Here is a 15,864-nt window from a genome sequence, read left to right as displayed (position 1 = left end):
CAGAGCGCAGGGCGCAGGGCGGCGAGGCGAGGCCCGAGCAGGCGGCCCGGAGCCCGGCCCCCGGCCCCCGGCCGGTCCCCAGCTTCTCCCCGGTCCGAGGTGCCCGCGCCGCGCTCCGCTCTGCTCCGCTGGGCGCGGAGTCGTTCATGGAAACATGGCGGTGTCGGCTCCGACCTGCGGCGCCTCCTCGCTCGCCCGGGCTCTGTGCGGCGGCAGCGGCGGCGGCCACCTCCACCTCCACCTCCACCTCCACCTCCTGCTGCTGCTGCTCGTCCTCCCCGTGCCCGGCGCCCTCGGCTACAGCTTCCCCCAGCAGCACACGTAAGTGGCCGGCCGCAGCCCGGCGTCCCCAGCCCCGGCAACTGCAGCGGCGGTGACAGCGGCAGCGGCTGGAGCCGCCGGCGGAGCGCGGAGAGGAGCGGAGCGGAGGCGAGCCGAGCCGAGCCTGGCAGGGCAGGGCAGGGCAGGGGAGGGGGCTGGGGAGCAGACAGGTTGCGCTGCTCGCAGCCGCTGCCGCTGCCACTGCCGCCGCCGCCGCCGCCGCCGCCGCCGCCGCCGCCGCCACCGCCGCCGCCACTGACTTTCTGGAGTCCGCGGGGCCGGGGGCAGAGGTCGCTCTCGGGAACGAAGGGGTGCGGGTTCAGAAGAGATGGAGAGAGAAGGAAATGGGGTGAAGGGATGGGAAATAGGAGGGGCGAAAGGAGAGAGACAGAGGGGAGAACTTGGGCTGGAGAAAAGCGAAGAGAAAGGGAAAGGGGGCAAGGGCGAGAAAGGAACGGTACAGAGAAGAGAGGAGGAGACGAACAGAGGAATAGGGGAGGAGGGAAGAGGCCGAGAGGGGAAAGGAACAAGGGAGAGAGAAGCAGAGGGGAGGGGGTAGGACTGGAAGAAAGAAGGGGAGTGGGAGAGGCGGAGGAGGGGAGGGGGACAGAGAACGGGTAGAGCAGGGACAGAGGAAGAGGGAGAAGGGGAGGTGGGGAGAGGGGTCAGTGATAGCTTGAGTGAGGCTGCAGGAGCTGCTTAGTTCATTCTATAAGGGATCAACCCAGATGGACGTCGATACCCCAAACACCTTCCCTGGCCGGGTATACGCAGAAGGAGAGCCAAGCTTCCGAGATGAGATCAGAACCCCTTTTCTTTAGTAGATGGAGATGGGCTAGGAAGGCAAATAGGAAAGTTCATGAAGATGACGAGCCCCGGCATCTCTATTTCTCTCTGCGCAGCGCACCCCTCTCTCTGACTGAGCCTGGTCTGGAGAAGTGGGGGGGGGGAGCATGTTTACAGACAGTCGGGGAGCCCAGCCCTGAGCCTTCTTAGGGTGAGCATGAAGAGGCTGACCTAGTTCATCCACTCCCCACCCCGCTCCCCAACACACACGCACACACTTCTGCTTGTCCCCAGAGCGACCGGAGCCCTTTGGATAGAAAGCCCCTGTTCAGCGGGGAGGGATAGGAAGAAGGGTAAATTCGGGGATGGAGATACACTCGGTGTGTCTGGTATTCTGTCTCCAGCCCTCTGATTGCCTGCCTAGCAGAGTTTTAGCACCAACTACAACCCGGTCTTTCCATTCAACACAGTCTCCTTTCCCCAGAGACAGTCTGTGTTTGGTCTTTTTCAATGAGTGTTCCCCCCCCCACCCCCTCCAATGGTCACACCTTGCTCCTTATCTGCAGGCTTATAAAGCATCCCCTCCTCTCCCCTCCCGCTCCCCTTCTGCACCTTGGTGTTTTCTGCTCTTAATTACCTCTTTGAAAAAGGATGCTGAATGAATTGGGGAGGCGGTTGGGAGAGAAAACATTTTGGCTGGAGCCAGGAATTCGCTTTTCTCTTTGCACAGCCACCTCCTTCTCTGAACCCTTATGTCTCTCTCTATCAAGTGTCTGAGGCCTTATTCCCAGCTTCTAATAAAAAGGTGATTTTCCCAGCACTTTCTCTCATGTCTTTTGTAGGAGCTAGGGTTCAGAGTTAAAAGGTGGATGTTAATTAGCCTCTACCTGATCCTTTAGCTTTCATGAAGGGTAATGTTGGCAGAAAGGTTTCACATCCTTGGGAGCCCAGCTACAACTTTAACTTCTGTTTGATCCCCCAGATTGAATCTATAGCCAGGTGGTTTTGAAGCACACTAACAAATGAGTATTGTCTGGGGAGCAGGGTATTAGTTTAAAATAGCCATTAGGCTTAATGTGGATAATTTATCCCGCGGTCAGGTATCAGATGTGGATGTTTAAACTCATATATCCCTCTGTGTGTCTGACACACTACCAACCCCAATGGGTGATGGTCCCCGTCTGCCTGAAGGACTCTTGAAAGGTGCAGGCATGCTGGAGCTCTTACACGCAATCATTTATCCAGCTGCTCGGCAAAGTCCTTTAGGCGCTGGTCATGGGCAGGTGTCTGCCCTCCTGAATCTGCCTCTTGTTGCCCCCAGGAGGCCAGATTGCCAGAGGAGGTGGCCAGGGAAAAACAGGAAGAGGGGTTCTGCAGCGATAAAGTGTGGACTCCAAAGGAGGAGAGAAACATGAGAATTGCATTGATCCTTTCTACTGAGATAGGGGTACACTATACTGAGATAGGGGGGAAAAACCTCCAGACAGTTACAGGTCCTCAAAATCAAACTCAGAAAATGTACTTCATTTCATCTTGCAAATGCCAGTTTATTTGTGCCAGTACCTTTACTGCTACTCTTTTTAATTGGAGGAGATAAAGTTCTAATGCTATAGATTTTTTCTTGCCTTCTAATGATTAGAACTGATTTAAACTAACATTTGAAATAGGCAGGAGGCAGGGAATTGTTGAAGTGTTCCCTGCCCACCCCCCACCCCCCACAAAGCTGAGCTCAGGCAAAAGCACAATTAATATTATTTTTTTCCAGCCAGGTTCTTAGCGCTTCTAAAATAGATGTCTCTCACTTGCTCGATTTCTCCCTGCAACCTGCAGTGGTGCCCAGACGATGGTTATGCATACATAAGTTTTCATAAAATGGTTGGTGTTAGACCCTGAGACGGTACAGATGGGCCAGTGTTTCACTAGTGCCGGGGATGGGAAGTCGGCAGGCATGCAGATGAGTCTTCAGAGAAAGCTCGAAGCTATTCACTTGCCTGGTGTAGTTTAGGTTCATGGAGTGGGGTAGGGAGGAGGCTGAATGAACGCACCTTGCAAATTATAGTTGGAGAGCCAGTGAGAGTCAAGGTATATATGGTGGGGATGGGGAGCAGAGGGAAGGTTGGTGTCAAAAAGGTCCTCAAATGCAGAGTGAGACTTAGATTAAAGACCACTTCCCAGCCTGGCTTCTGTGGGCAGCCTCTCTCCCATATCCCTCTATAAACAGGTGTCAATTTGATCTTTGGCCCTTGTCAAGAAAAAAAAAAGAGAGAGAATTCCCCACCGCTGAATGCTCCCATGCACCCTGCCAGTCTTGATTTGAGAACAGAACAGCTTTTGCTGAAGTGTGGAAAACTCAGAGATGGCAGTCAGAGCTCTCCAGTTTGATGGGGCCGTGATGTCAGCAGTGTGAGATTGGAGGGTCACCCTGGAGGGGTTGAGGGCAGGTGTCAGAGGCCTTTACCTCTGACACTATCTCCCCATGAGAATATGGGCCAGGCTATGGGCAAAGCAAAAACCTCCTCCCCCAGAAAATCACAAAAGAAGCTATGCCCACATCTGTTAGGTAGTGTTTGGCTCTCGGGTCCATAATGACACAGTCTCCGATAGAGGCATTATTTCCTAGGAGAGGAACAGACAGGCTGGAGGAGGTAAACTTCCCGGACAATTTCCCTGGCCATAAATCACCAGAATTAGATGGTTCGGTGGAATGAACCTTGATAGAGACGGTGCAGCTTTCAGGTAGAGGGCTGTTCTCTTTAGTCTTGCCTCGATAACAACATCAGTGCCAAATTGCTTTGAGCTTTCCCATTATGTCAGGGCTGTGGTTTGGGATCTGGGGCAATTTATTTATTTATTTTTAATTTCTTAAAACCTCCAGGCACCTTGATTTCCTGTACTTACCCTAATGGAAGAAAAGAGGTTTGGATTTAGATTTTTGTTGAATTTTTTTCCAGGGCTGGGGATTACTATTACTCTCCTTTGGTATGTGTCTCCTGTCCCTATAATAAAGGACTCTGTCTAGACCAGATATTTTCAAACTGGGGTCTATGAATGTGCTTTTTAATAAAAATATTTTTATAACTGAATTTTAATATAATTGATTTCCTTTATAATCCTATGCATTTTATTTCATGCATTTAAAAATATTTTGAGAAGGGACCACAGGCTTCACCAGACTGTTTAATGGGTACAAAGCACAACCTCACTAAACCATAGACTGTTGAGGAGCTTTTTTAAAGTGATAATTAGTTTCTCTGACTCCCTTGAAAGAATGGGGGAGCTGGGACTTTGACTTCTTTCCTCCCATTTCCAATCATTCCTAGTTTGTATATGAGTCCTGCCATGATACCTGTAGCCTCTGAAATCTTGTCTCCTCTCTCTCTCCCCCTTCTCTACTTCCTTCTCTCTCTTCTTTCTCTCTTCCTTACTCTCTCTCTTCTCTCCTTTTTTTCTCTCCCTTCCTTCTGTCTCCTCCCTTTTCTGTCTCTTTTCTTCCTTCTCATCCTTTGCTTATCTGGCTCCCACAGCTTCCATACAATGCAGAATCAGGTAGGGCTTGGCTCAGACAAGGTTGCTTGTTTCTATTTGAGACTCACAGGCTGTCTGGGTAGTGCTTCCTGGCCAGGCAGGGGTAGACAGGGTGAATTTAGCTTTTGGGTTGGGGGATAGTGGGTAGAGAAGGGTGATCATCTTCCCTTGAATCAGCCTCCAACAGCTGCTTGACCCATCACGCAGCCCCTTTAATGAGCAGCTACTTGAGGGGGGGAATTTTTCCTCCACAGGGCCTTGTTTCCCTCTGGTTAGGGTTAATTGAAGGACATCTGTTGGGGCAGGGGAGACGCTTTATCAGGGAATACATCTTCCTCCTTCACCTGGGAGAAGGGATGAGAAACAGCAAAATGGCCTCACCCCAAGACCACCACATGTTGGCAGCGGCATGCCAGCTGCTTTGCCCAGCCCCTATGCCATGCCCCAAATATCATAGTCCTTAGCTCCTCTTCCTATTTCTTTCTTTTTTCTTTCTTTATTACCAGTTTGTTTTTGCCTGCATGGCTCTCCTCAGCGGTTGCTTGGATGCAAAATTGCAGGTGCTTAGTGCTACTGGTAAATCTGGGAGCATTTGGTGCTGAGCCACAGTCCGACCACTTCTTTCCCCTACTTGCTACATTTTGCTGGTGGGGGGGGGAGGCTGCCTGCATTTATAGAATGTTTGGTGCTCCAATATGGTTCCTCACTTAAATGAATAGGAAGATTTATTTAGAAAAAGCCCTGTCAGATGCCATGGACTCCAGATTAGCTTTGGCTTGTGCCTAGCTGATGTGTCCACTTCTTATAAGCATTCCAGCCTTCCCCAACCCCGAAGCAGGAGATCTTGTACAAACATTGAATAGGATCACAGGATGTGAAACCTTTCATGAAAGGGCATTAGGGATTTTCTAGTTCAATCTTCTCATTTAATAGAGGAAGAAGCTGCAATGCAGAGAGAAGGAAAGTGACTTACCCAGGGACATACAGTAAAAAGCAGCAGAGCCTGGAATCTTACTCTAATTCCAGTGTTCTTTCACTCTCCATGATGATCTTTCCTCCTTCCTCCTTTTCTCATTCCCCTGCCCATCCCTCCCCCATATCACTCATTCTGTGGTCCCTTTGCTCATGCCACTGTCCCCACATGGAATGTCTTCCTAGTCTTGTATTTACAACCCCTCCTTCAAGACTCACCTTAAGTCTACCTCTGCCATGGAACCCTAAAACTAAATTCTTGTAGGATAAGTTACTCTCTTCCAAACTATTGAGCGCTCAATTATTTTTGCCTGTATTTCTAGAATTTTGTTTCCACAAGAAGATTGTAAGCTCCCTGAGGGCCAGCATAGAGCTTAGTAAGTGTTCCTTAACCTCAGGCAGTAATCAACCCTATGTCAGTGACAGGGGGACTGAATAGTGAGGTAGCTGTAGGGGTTTCCTCACTATACTTCAGGTCTTTCTCCACTCCCTTCTCTTTCCAAAGCCCTAGCTTTAAGATCTCTTCTGCACAACATGGCAGCCCTGCTCCTATCACTTCACTTCCATTCACCATCCACATCTGTGACCAAATGGGGCATTCCACAGGTATCCATCAATGGCCTCTTTTGGTTGCTGTTATTGCCACCCAAACCCCGGGATTGTTTTACCATAAAACCCAATCCATAGAATCTTTGAATGGGATTCCAACTATTCACAGTCACTCTAGGAGGACTATGCCAAAGAGGTTTATAAATTTATGTTAACTGATTTCACCTGGGCCTTCACCCATGCACAGCAATGGTTTTATTCTTCCCTGATTGGCCTTCTATCAATAACACTATCTACAGTGGCTATTCCAAACCTTCTCCCTCCTTCTCAAGCCTCCTTTCTCATCTTCTCTCCCCCTTGCTTTCAGAAGAGGACTTTACATCTCAACCCTCTGAAGTATCTCCTTCCCCATGCTACCCGTCCCTCATACCACATTCTTTAGCATTGCCTACTCTCTTCTCCTTTGCATTGGTCTCTGATGAAGTGAGACTTCTTGCCAAGACCAACCTTGTACTCTTTTTCCCATCCTCTTCCATTTTTTCCAGGAATTTGCCTCCTTCATCATTCCCTTTCTACTTCAGCTTCTCTTTATTCACTCCTTCCTCATTGTAATTCCCCAGGCCTACCCCATACATAAAACAATCCTTTGCTTGATTCTACCATTCTTTTGCTTCTTACAACCAAAGGCCTAGAAATGGTTGTTTGCATTCATTACCCCCATCTCCTCGCTTCCCACTCATTTTTCAGTCTCTTGGCCAAAGTCAGGCCAACCCCCATTCCAGTCTTACCAATGAACTGCTAAACCCAATGGCTGTTCCTCAGTCCTCATCCTTGATCTCTCCACAATTTTGTTGTTGTTCAGTCATTTCATTTGTATCCATGACCTCATCTTGGGTTTTCTTGGTAAAGATACTGGAGTGGTCTGCCATTTCCTTCTCCAGCTCATTCTACAGATGAGGAAATTGAGGCAAATAGGGTTAAGTGACTTGTCCAGGGTTGCACAGATAGTAAGTATCTGAGGCCAGATTTGAACTGGAGAAGATGAGTCTTCCTGACTCCAGGCCAGGTGCTTTATCCACTACACCACCTAACTACCCTCTATGGTTTTGGATTCTGCTGAACAATCCTTTCTTCTGGAAGGTGCCATGTCTGGAATGCCTGCCATCTTCATCTCTATCTCATTTCTCAGCTTCTTTGAAAACATAGCTTAGGTGCTACCTCCTCTATGAGTCCTCTACTGAGCCATTCCTTCCAGTAATTAGCATTTCTCCATCTTGAAATTATTTTGTGTTTATTTGTATGGTATACTTTGTATTTCCTTAGGTGGATGCATGTTGTATACCCATGATGCTCCTTGAAGGCAAAACTATTCCCTTTTCTTTTTGCCTTTATATCCCCAAGGCTAACATAATGCTTTATACACAGTAGGCATCTAATAAATGTTTGTTGGATTGAATTGACTTGAGTTGACCTTAGAACACAGATTGTGAGAGCTGGGAGGTGCCTCTAGAGACCAAGCTCAGTTTGGGAAGACATTGTGCAATAGAAAGAGGGTTGAGTTTTTGAGTCAAAGGACCTGGGTTTAAGTCTGGCCTCTTTGACCTCCTGTGACCTTGGAAAATCACCCTAACCTTCTCTCAGTCCCCTTTACTGTAAAGTCAGGGAGTTGGATTAGGTGACCTTGAAAGCCCCTTTGACTTCTGAATCTACAATCCTATGATTTCTTTTATTTCACAGAGAAGGAAACTGAAGCCCAGGGTTAGTGGTGATGCCAGAACTCTAACCAACTTCCCTGATTCCTAGTCTACTTTTCTTTCCACTATATGTTGAAAGAACAGGGTCTGAAATGCTGGTTTCCCCCATAAGTCACCACTCTCCTCCCACTCCAGTAATAATACCTGTTGAGTAGGTTATTTGCGGATTAATGAAAACTTGAAGACAGATCCTTGAGGCCTTGTCCCAGGAATGGAACTTTGGAAAGCCAAAGGTGGCTTCGGTCAGATGGAAATGGACCAATATGGTGAAGTGGGAATTAACACAGCCCTAATTGAGGCATAACTTGGCGGGAGAGCTGTGTTTTTGTTTCCAGGATAAAGAAATATTTGTAGACCAACTACACAATCATTTTAATCTGGTATCTTACAGAAGGAGAGAGACGGTACATCCAGTTTTAGCTCCTGGGTACTGTGTCTGTGTATTTCTTTTTGGATTCGGTCATAGTATAGTAGAGCTGACTGAGTCTGTCAGATATCTTGTTTAAGATGCATGCATTTATTGAGTTTTTACTGTGTGGAGTGCCCCATACACAAGGAGATGTAGAGCTAAGGCATGGTCTCTGCTCTAGGATTTTAGAATTTGGAGTCAGAAGGCAACAGATTATCTATGCCAGGATTATCTTGTTACAAATGAGAAAACTGAGGCCCAGAGAAGTAGAACAGTTTTTCAAGGTCACACAGGTACTGAGTAGCATGGCTGGGATTGGAGTTCTGTTCTTTGATTCCAGATTGAGTCCCTTATTGCAAACTGCCTGTTTTGTTCTGGTTGGGTGGGGGATGGGAACTTAAGAGGATCATAGAATTTACAGGTTAGAAGGGAGCTTAGAGATCAAGTTCTAATCTCCTCATTTTACAGAGGAGGGGGAGGTGACTTGTCCAAGGTCATACAGTTATTCTCAACTCAAAGCTAGACCTCTTTGTACCATACCATGGCACACAGGAGGAGCTTACAGTTTCGTAAAGGGTGATAAGATCTGGCCACAGATGAATATAACATGTCATCCAGACTGTGACACGATCATAAGAAAAGTATAAAATTCTGTGAGATCCGGAGAGGTGATGATCACCTCTAGCTGGAGAGAATCAGGGAAAGTTTCATGGAGAAGGTAGCATTGAAGTGGGCCCCAAAAGGATAAGTTAGATTCCACCAGGTAGAAGATGCTGGAAAGGAAGACCAGATGGATGGGACACTTGGAAGCATTCTCTTTGCCTGGAATGTGGTGGGCAGCAGTGGGAGATGTGCAAGGTGAAAATGTGAATGACACACATTAAGCTTAGAAGTGTGTCCTATGTACTTTTGTTTGTTTGTTTTGGTTTGATTTTATCCTGGGGAGCTGGTTGTTTAAAAACTGACTTGCCCGCACCTGGAGATGAGCCTATGAGATAAAAAAGGTGGGTTGTAGCCATATTGTGATAACTTTTAATGCTGCCATCTTGTCCAAGCCCCTCATTCCTGGTGGGTTTTGTTTCATTTTGTTTCATGTCATTGATTCCTTAGTAAGTCCCAAGGGAATTATGAGTACTGAAAAGACCGTTAGACTTAGCAGTCTGAGGATCTCCATCAGAATCCTGACCCTATTACTTACCAGGTGAATGACTCTAGGTAGATCATTCCTCCTCTCTGAGCCTCAGTTTACAATCTGTATTGACTAGATGATCTCTGAGCTCCTTTTTGAGGACCAGATTTCCTGTATTAGAAAATATAGGCAAAACTATTCTGAATTCTTGGTTCCTGAACCTTCCCAAAATCAGGAATCTTGGTTTCATGTGGCCTTGGGCAAGTCACTTAACCTTTGTGTGCCAAAGTTTCTCATCTGAAGATCATCTCATCAGCTCTAAGGATTCAATTATCATCTCTCTGCAGATGACTCCCAGGTCTCCACATCTGTGCTATGGTTCCTTATCTGAGCTCCAAACCACTTGAGCATCTCAAAGTGACCATGTCCAAAATAGCAATCATCATCTTTGCCCCCAAAGCCCATCCTTCTTCCAAATATATATAATATAATATGTTAGTGGTAGAAATCTGCCTCCTGGTCCATATCCCATTACCCCACCTCTGTCCCCCCACATACACACGAATTATGTTTCCTCAGGCTGGATGAAGCAATCTCTTAGGTTTGGGTAAGCAGACCTGAGCTAGAAGGTTCTGTGCACCATCCTCAGAGCTATTACAGAAATGAGGCACTCGGGGATTCCTGCCTCATTGTCCCCAGCTTGAGAGAACTTCTAGAAGGAAGTCTATGACTATGACCCACTTTATACCAGTGATCTGTTAATTGTTTAAGAAGAGGGTGGAAACTAAAGTGTTTCCCACTGATCATAAAATTCCCCTTGGGAAACAATTTCTTATTTTTAAAAAAGAGGAAATTTCAGCTCTCTACCAAGAAGACAAGAAAAACGTGTGAGAGAAGAAAATAGCTTCCTTTCTGTGTCTATCAAACCATTTCTCCCACTGCTTCCTCCATAAGAATCCATCTTCCCCCTCTGCCAGCTATTCTTCCTATGGTTCAACTGTTTTCCAAGCTGGAATATCCTTCCTCCTCATTTCTGCCTCTCCAATTCCCTCCTGTCCTTCCAAGCCTAGCTCAATGATCCCACCTCTTCCAAGAAGCTTTCCCTGATATCGCCAGCCTACACAGATCCTCTTTTCTCCCAGTTCCTTTTGTATTTACATTTATTTTGAATCCATAGAAATCATCTTCTTTAACCTATGCCTTGAATAAGCCCAGAGAAGGGATGGGACTTGCTCAAGGTCACATAAATAAGGGATAGATCTGAGGCAAAACCATATCTCTTGACCCTCAGGGATTATGGACAACCCATTGTGCCAGAGATTGGGATACCCAAGCACAGAGCCTAGATTTATTTCTCTTTTGTCTCTCTTTCTCCCTCAACCCTCAAACTGAGACTGTGAGGGCCACGTTAAGGCTTGTTCCTTTTTTGTCTTTCTGCCTCCAGCCACTCCAATCCTTCCTTCACAGAGCTGCCAATATAATCTTCCTACTGTGTATCTGACCATGTCACTATTCAATAACGTTCAGTGGCTCCCCACTGCCTTGAAAATAAAATTCAAATTCCTCTGTCTAATATTTAAGTCCCTCTGCAGTCTAGCTCCAAATTGTTCTTTGAGCCTGCTTTCATTATGGTACACTGGAGAGTATGAGGTTCTTTAGAGACTTAGCTTTTAAAGCCCTTCACAATGTGATCCCCAACTTACCTTTCAACTCTATTGTACATTACTCTCTTCCTACACCCTGTGGTCCAGCCATTCCTCACATGTTCATGCCTTTAGACCTGGGAGGTACCTCAGAGGCCATGTAGTCCAAGCCCCTCATTTTGTACATGAAGAAGCTATAAGGCCCAGAGAGGTTCAGTAACTTCCCTAAGGATCACACAGTAATTGCCAGAGGTGGGATCTGAAGCCAAGCCCTGTGACTCCAAAGTCCACATTGCTTCCCTCCATGCCTGTCACTTCAACTCCTCTCTCCACTTTGTAGTGGCTGTATCCTATGTATGGAATGAGCTCCCATTTAATCTGTTTCTTACAATCCTCAGTGTCCTTCAGAACTCTGTCCAATCAACACCTTCTGCAATAACCTTTTCCTGACTCCCTTATTTTGTCCATCTTGTCTCCTCAAGTAGAATAGAAGCTCCTTGAGGGCAGGAACTATTTCATTTTGGTTTTGTATCCCCAGCACAAAGCAACATGACAGACTCTTAGTAAATGCTTCTTGATCGATTGACAGTTTGACTTGGACTGATTGGTGTATTGATTTACTTGGGCTTCAATCAAGCTATTTGTATTTAATATCTGTGTAGTCTTGGGCAAGCCATTTAATCTCGATGGGTCTCAGTCTCCTAAGCTATAAAATGAGAGGATTGAACTAAATGACTTCCAAGGTCCCTTCCAGTTCTGAGTATATGGTTCTATGATCTTACACTACTAGCTGCTATTGAAACATGGCATTGCATCTCCCACCTCCACGCATTTGCACAGAGCATTCCCCTGTAATCCCTTCCCTCTTCATCTTCTCCTTTCACATCCTTATCTTCTTCCACACATCAGCTCAGTTGCTAGTGCTCTCCCTCCCTCCTCAAATGACATTGGATTACACTTTTTGGTCTCTTTTTGTGTCCTTCCAATAAAATGTCAACTCCCTGAAAGCAGGTGCTATTTCCTTTTCATATCTCTAGCATCTAATAAAGCGCCTTCTTGTACATTACAGACTTTTAATAAATGTTTGTTGAATTGAATTACTCTTCTCTGACCCTAAGACTCTGAATTGCCTGAGGAAAGGGCCTGGATGTGTTTCCCTTTTCTCTTTCCCATGATCTCGTCAAGCCCAAAGCTGGAGGGAGACCCAGGGTTACCCAGTAAAAACTTAAGAGACGAATTGATATTTTGGTTTCCCAGCTTCTCTTTCTGCCTTGGAGAAGCCTACATATCTCTGTCATTTCTCTTTCCAGCTGCCTTGGAGGTTAATGCCAGTTCTCAGCTTGGGAAATACAGACTTGTTTCATACACTGAAAAATAAAACCACCACGATGTGTATACTCACATTTGCAAGCCTTTATGTCAGGAAATACAAAACTTCAGACTTAGATGGAAAGTTATAACTGTCTACACTTCCAACATGATGGTAGCACATGAGAGCCCTTCTTCATGCAACACATGCCTTCCTGTAAATACATTTTTTTTGCAAATTGATTCTCATTTTAAATGCCTCAGCAGAGCCCCCTACTTTTAAAGGAACTCTGATGAATCATTTTGTAAAGTGAAAAATCCTTTGCCAATGCAAATAATCCTCCTTCTCTCTAAATTTATAGTGTCATGGTCTGACTTTTGCATTTTATGGAAGTAGAAGCTGAGCCCCACAGAGGACAAGGGGCATATCCAAGGTCATATCAAATCCATGACGAGGTTAGGGCTTAGACTGGATTTCCTAACTCTCAGTCAAAGTTTTGTAAGTCACATATTTTACACGTACTTAGTAAGCTGCCTATTTACTGTGAATCATGGAAGCTAACATTGCAGAATCTCTGAGCTGGAAGGGACCTTAAAGGCTGTCTAATCCAGCCCTGCTAACACTTTCATTAAATGAATAGTCCTTTGTATAAATATTCTCTAAGTGGTGTGTGTGTGCATATGTGCATGTGTGTGCATGTGCGTGTAAATATATGTAAATTGGGAATTTTCAAATATTGTCTGATGTTTGGTTAAAGCTACCTACTGCCTTAGTCCAAAGCAAGAATGGGAAGGGGCTTATAAACAGGTTGAAAGGAGGGGTTCTATCTATGCATCCATGTGTGAATACATATGTTTATGTTTCTAGGGCCCTCAATCTCATCATTTGGGATCAACACCCTGTCAAGGTAGCAGCTTCCAATCCCCAACTGTGGCATTTTGGAGTTGCAGTAACTGAGTTTTGTAGCCTGTGTTCCCTTCCCCAATTTCATGATTTCACAGGATGTCTGTTCCTTCTAAAATGCTAGCTTTGAAGTCTTAAAGGTCATTCATTTTAGAGGTTGACACCTGTTCAAAAAATAAATAAAAATGACAAATATTTTTCTTTGGAAAAGGGAATGGCTTAAACTTATGTGATGGTTTTTAAATGTTTCTCTTCCTATTCATTCTTTGTACTAAGCACAAATAGGATTCAAACCAAGCTTAATTTTTGTGTATTTATATATACACATGTAAGTGTATATTTGTGTGTATACATGTACGTGTGTATGATCTGAGTGTCTATATACATCTGGAAAGACTGTTAGACATGGAATTAGGAAGCATGGGTTGAAACCTAGCTCTAACACTGATTAGTGTGTGACTCTAAATAAATCATTTCACTACTCTAAGCCTCAATATTCCCATCTATAAAATAGGACTAATAATACTACCTCCCTCACAGATCTATTATGGAGAAGGCATTTCGGAAACCTTGAATTGTTATTAAAATGAGAGTTATGATGAGGAGGAGGAGGAAGAAGAGGAAAGCATGAGTAAGCTTCATCAATTCATGCCTGAATTTCATGCAAAAAGTAATTTAAAAGACCATCAAAGAAATCTGTAAAATGGGAGGATTGAATAGAATTCTCCCTGAGGTCTCTTAGCTTGGAATCTGTGATCCTGTAGAATACATAACTGATCACACAGTAAGAATGAGAGATAATTGATGGATAACTCAGATATTTTGTTGGTATCTATATAATGTCAAGAAACCTAGAGGAGAATGGCCCATTGGGTAGACTACTCATGTTATATGACGTGGCTCATAGGATGAGAATACATTGATGAATTGTGATTTATTCCACCGGAAGGTGTACTCATATCAATGAAATCATAGACCATTGAGATATGAGATCTCATCAATCTGGATGTTCTTTCCAACAATACATATCTCAACGTATTCATGCCTGCTCATCCCATGTGACTATATCTTGTCTATATCTTTCAATAAGTTTGAAATAGGAGAGCCACCCAATGTACTTTCTTCTGACATCATGAGAATTGCAGTGGAATAGTCAGGTTATCTGTTTGTTATCCTTCAACCTTGTCATGTGACCAGACTATCTTTTCCTCCTATCATACATACATTTCCCTGATGGCATTTTTTATTCTTGATCTTCTTTGATGTTCCTCATTGTTCATATGCCTCAGCCTGCTCATGACCACCATGTACTTCTCCATTGCTTTCTGCATGATAACCATTTTCATTTCTTTGGAGACTGCTATAATTCATGCATCATGGCCATACAACAACATTGGGAGACTATTGGTTTGAAAAGGACAGGACTTTGTTCCCAAGAGAAGCTTAGAGTCATTAAAGGAGCTTTACAATTTCATGAAGGCAATCCAGCCTGCTCTCCTCTTTCTCCTGTTTAATTCTGGGTACAACTTATCCATTTGTATTGTCTGTCCAAGATAGATAGATGGCTAGATAGATAGAGATATACATAAAGATATAGGTAGATGTAGATATGTGTAGATATAGATATATGTAGATATAGATATATAATGGACAAGCTCTATCATGTCATAATCTGAGCAATAGATATTCTTTACCCCCTTGTTTTTTACTGGTTGGTCAGGTTGAAAATTTTGAGCATTTATAGATCTCTCCCAGAAGACTTTGCAGTATTATGGGTCTTGATGCAACCAGAATGATATCATCTTCAAATAGGGACATCTGGAAGACCTTACCATCTACATCCACAGGGAACCTTCTCCAACTTGGGCTCTACCCTCAGTCTCCTCCATCAGCATGCCAAATGCCTTGGGCAAGAATATTTCCCCCTGGTTTAGGCCTCACCTATTGTTTATGATTCATATGTTGTTGAGCAAGGATGGAAGCATTTTTAGCTCATTTGAGGAATCTTGAATGACTTTGATGTATGGATCAGAGACCCTTGTTTGAAAAGAGCCTTTAAGTTGGCATTTTTGTTCTAATGAATTGAAAGCTTCTTCAAAATAAAAAAAAAACCCACAAGCTTGGTAGGATCTCATTACTCTGTACAGCTTTCAGTTGATTACAACATGGTAAAGAAGTGTTTCATTGAGTCATTTGTAGTAGCTTACCTGTTCCTGACTAATACCCCTATTGGAAATGCCCTTGATGCATATACAAATGCATTTCATAAGGAATCTCATAAAGATTTTATAAATATATGAATAAATAGACATATAGAATTGTGGTTGTTGATATCCTCTTGGTTACCTTTTTGGTATTAATAAAATCTGAGAAAGAAAGTTCAGGATTAAATTGTTCCAGATTTATACCACATATAATTTTCTCATTGTTATTTTTTCTTCTGGCTTTTAAACTAATACTGATCTTTGCTCCAACAAGTCAGTGGTCTGACTCTACACAGACAGCTCATTAAGGGTCTACTCCCACATCAATGACGAGTCCTTTCCTGTCCATTAAAATATAAT

General features: G+C 44.4%; 1 protein-coding gene across 1 annotated transcript in view; it reads left to right on the top strand.

The window, feature by feature from the left end:
• Positions 1–280: 280 nt before the first annotated feature.
• Positions 281–15,864, top strand: part of CACNA2D2 (calcium voltage-gated channel auxiliary subunit alpha2delta 2) — a gene marked incomplete in the record, with an annotated part of 383,646 nt that continues 368,062 nt past the window's right edge. The window contains 1 exon segment of the mRNA XM_036738955.1: positions 281–321.

Source organism: Trichosurus vulpecula, chromosome 9, assembly GCF_011100635.1.
Source record: "Trichosurus vulpecula isolate mTriVul1 chromosome 9, mTriVul1.pri, whole genome shotgun sequence".
Lineage (NCBI taxonomy): Eukaryota > Metazoa > Chordata > Mammalia > Diprotodontia > Phalangeridae > Trichosurus > Trichosurus vulpecula.
This window is presented reverse-complemented; position numbering and strand designations above follow the sequence as displayed.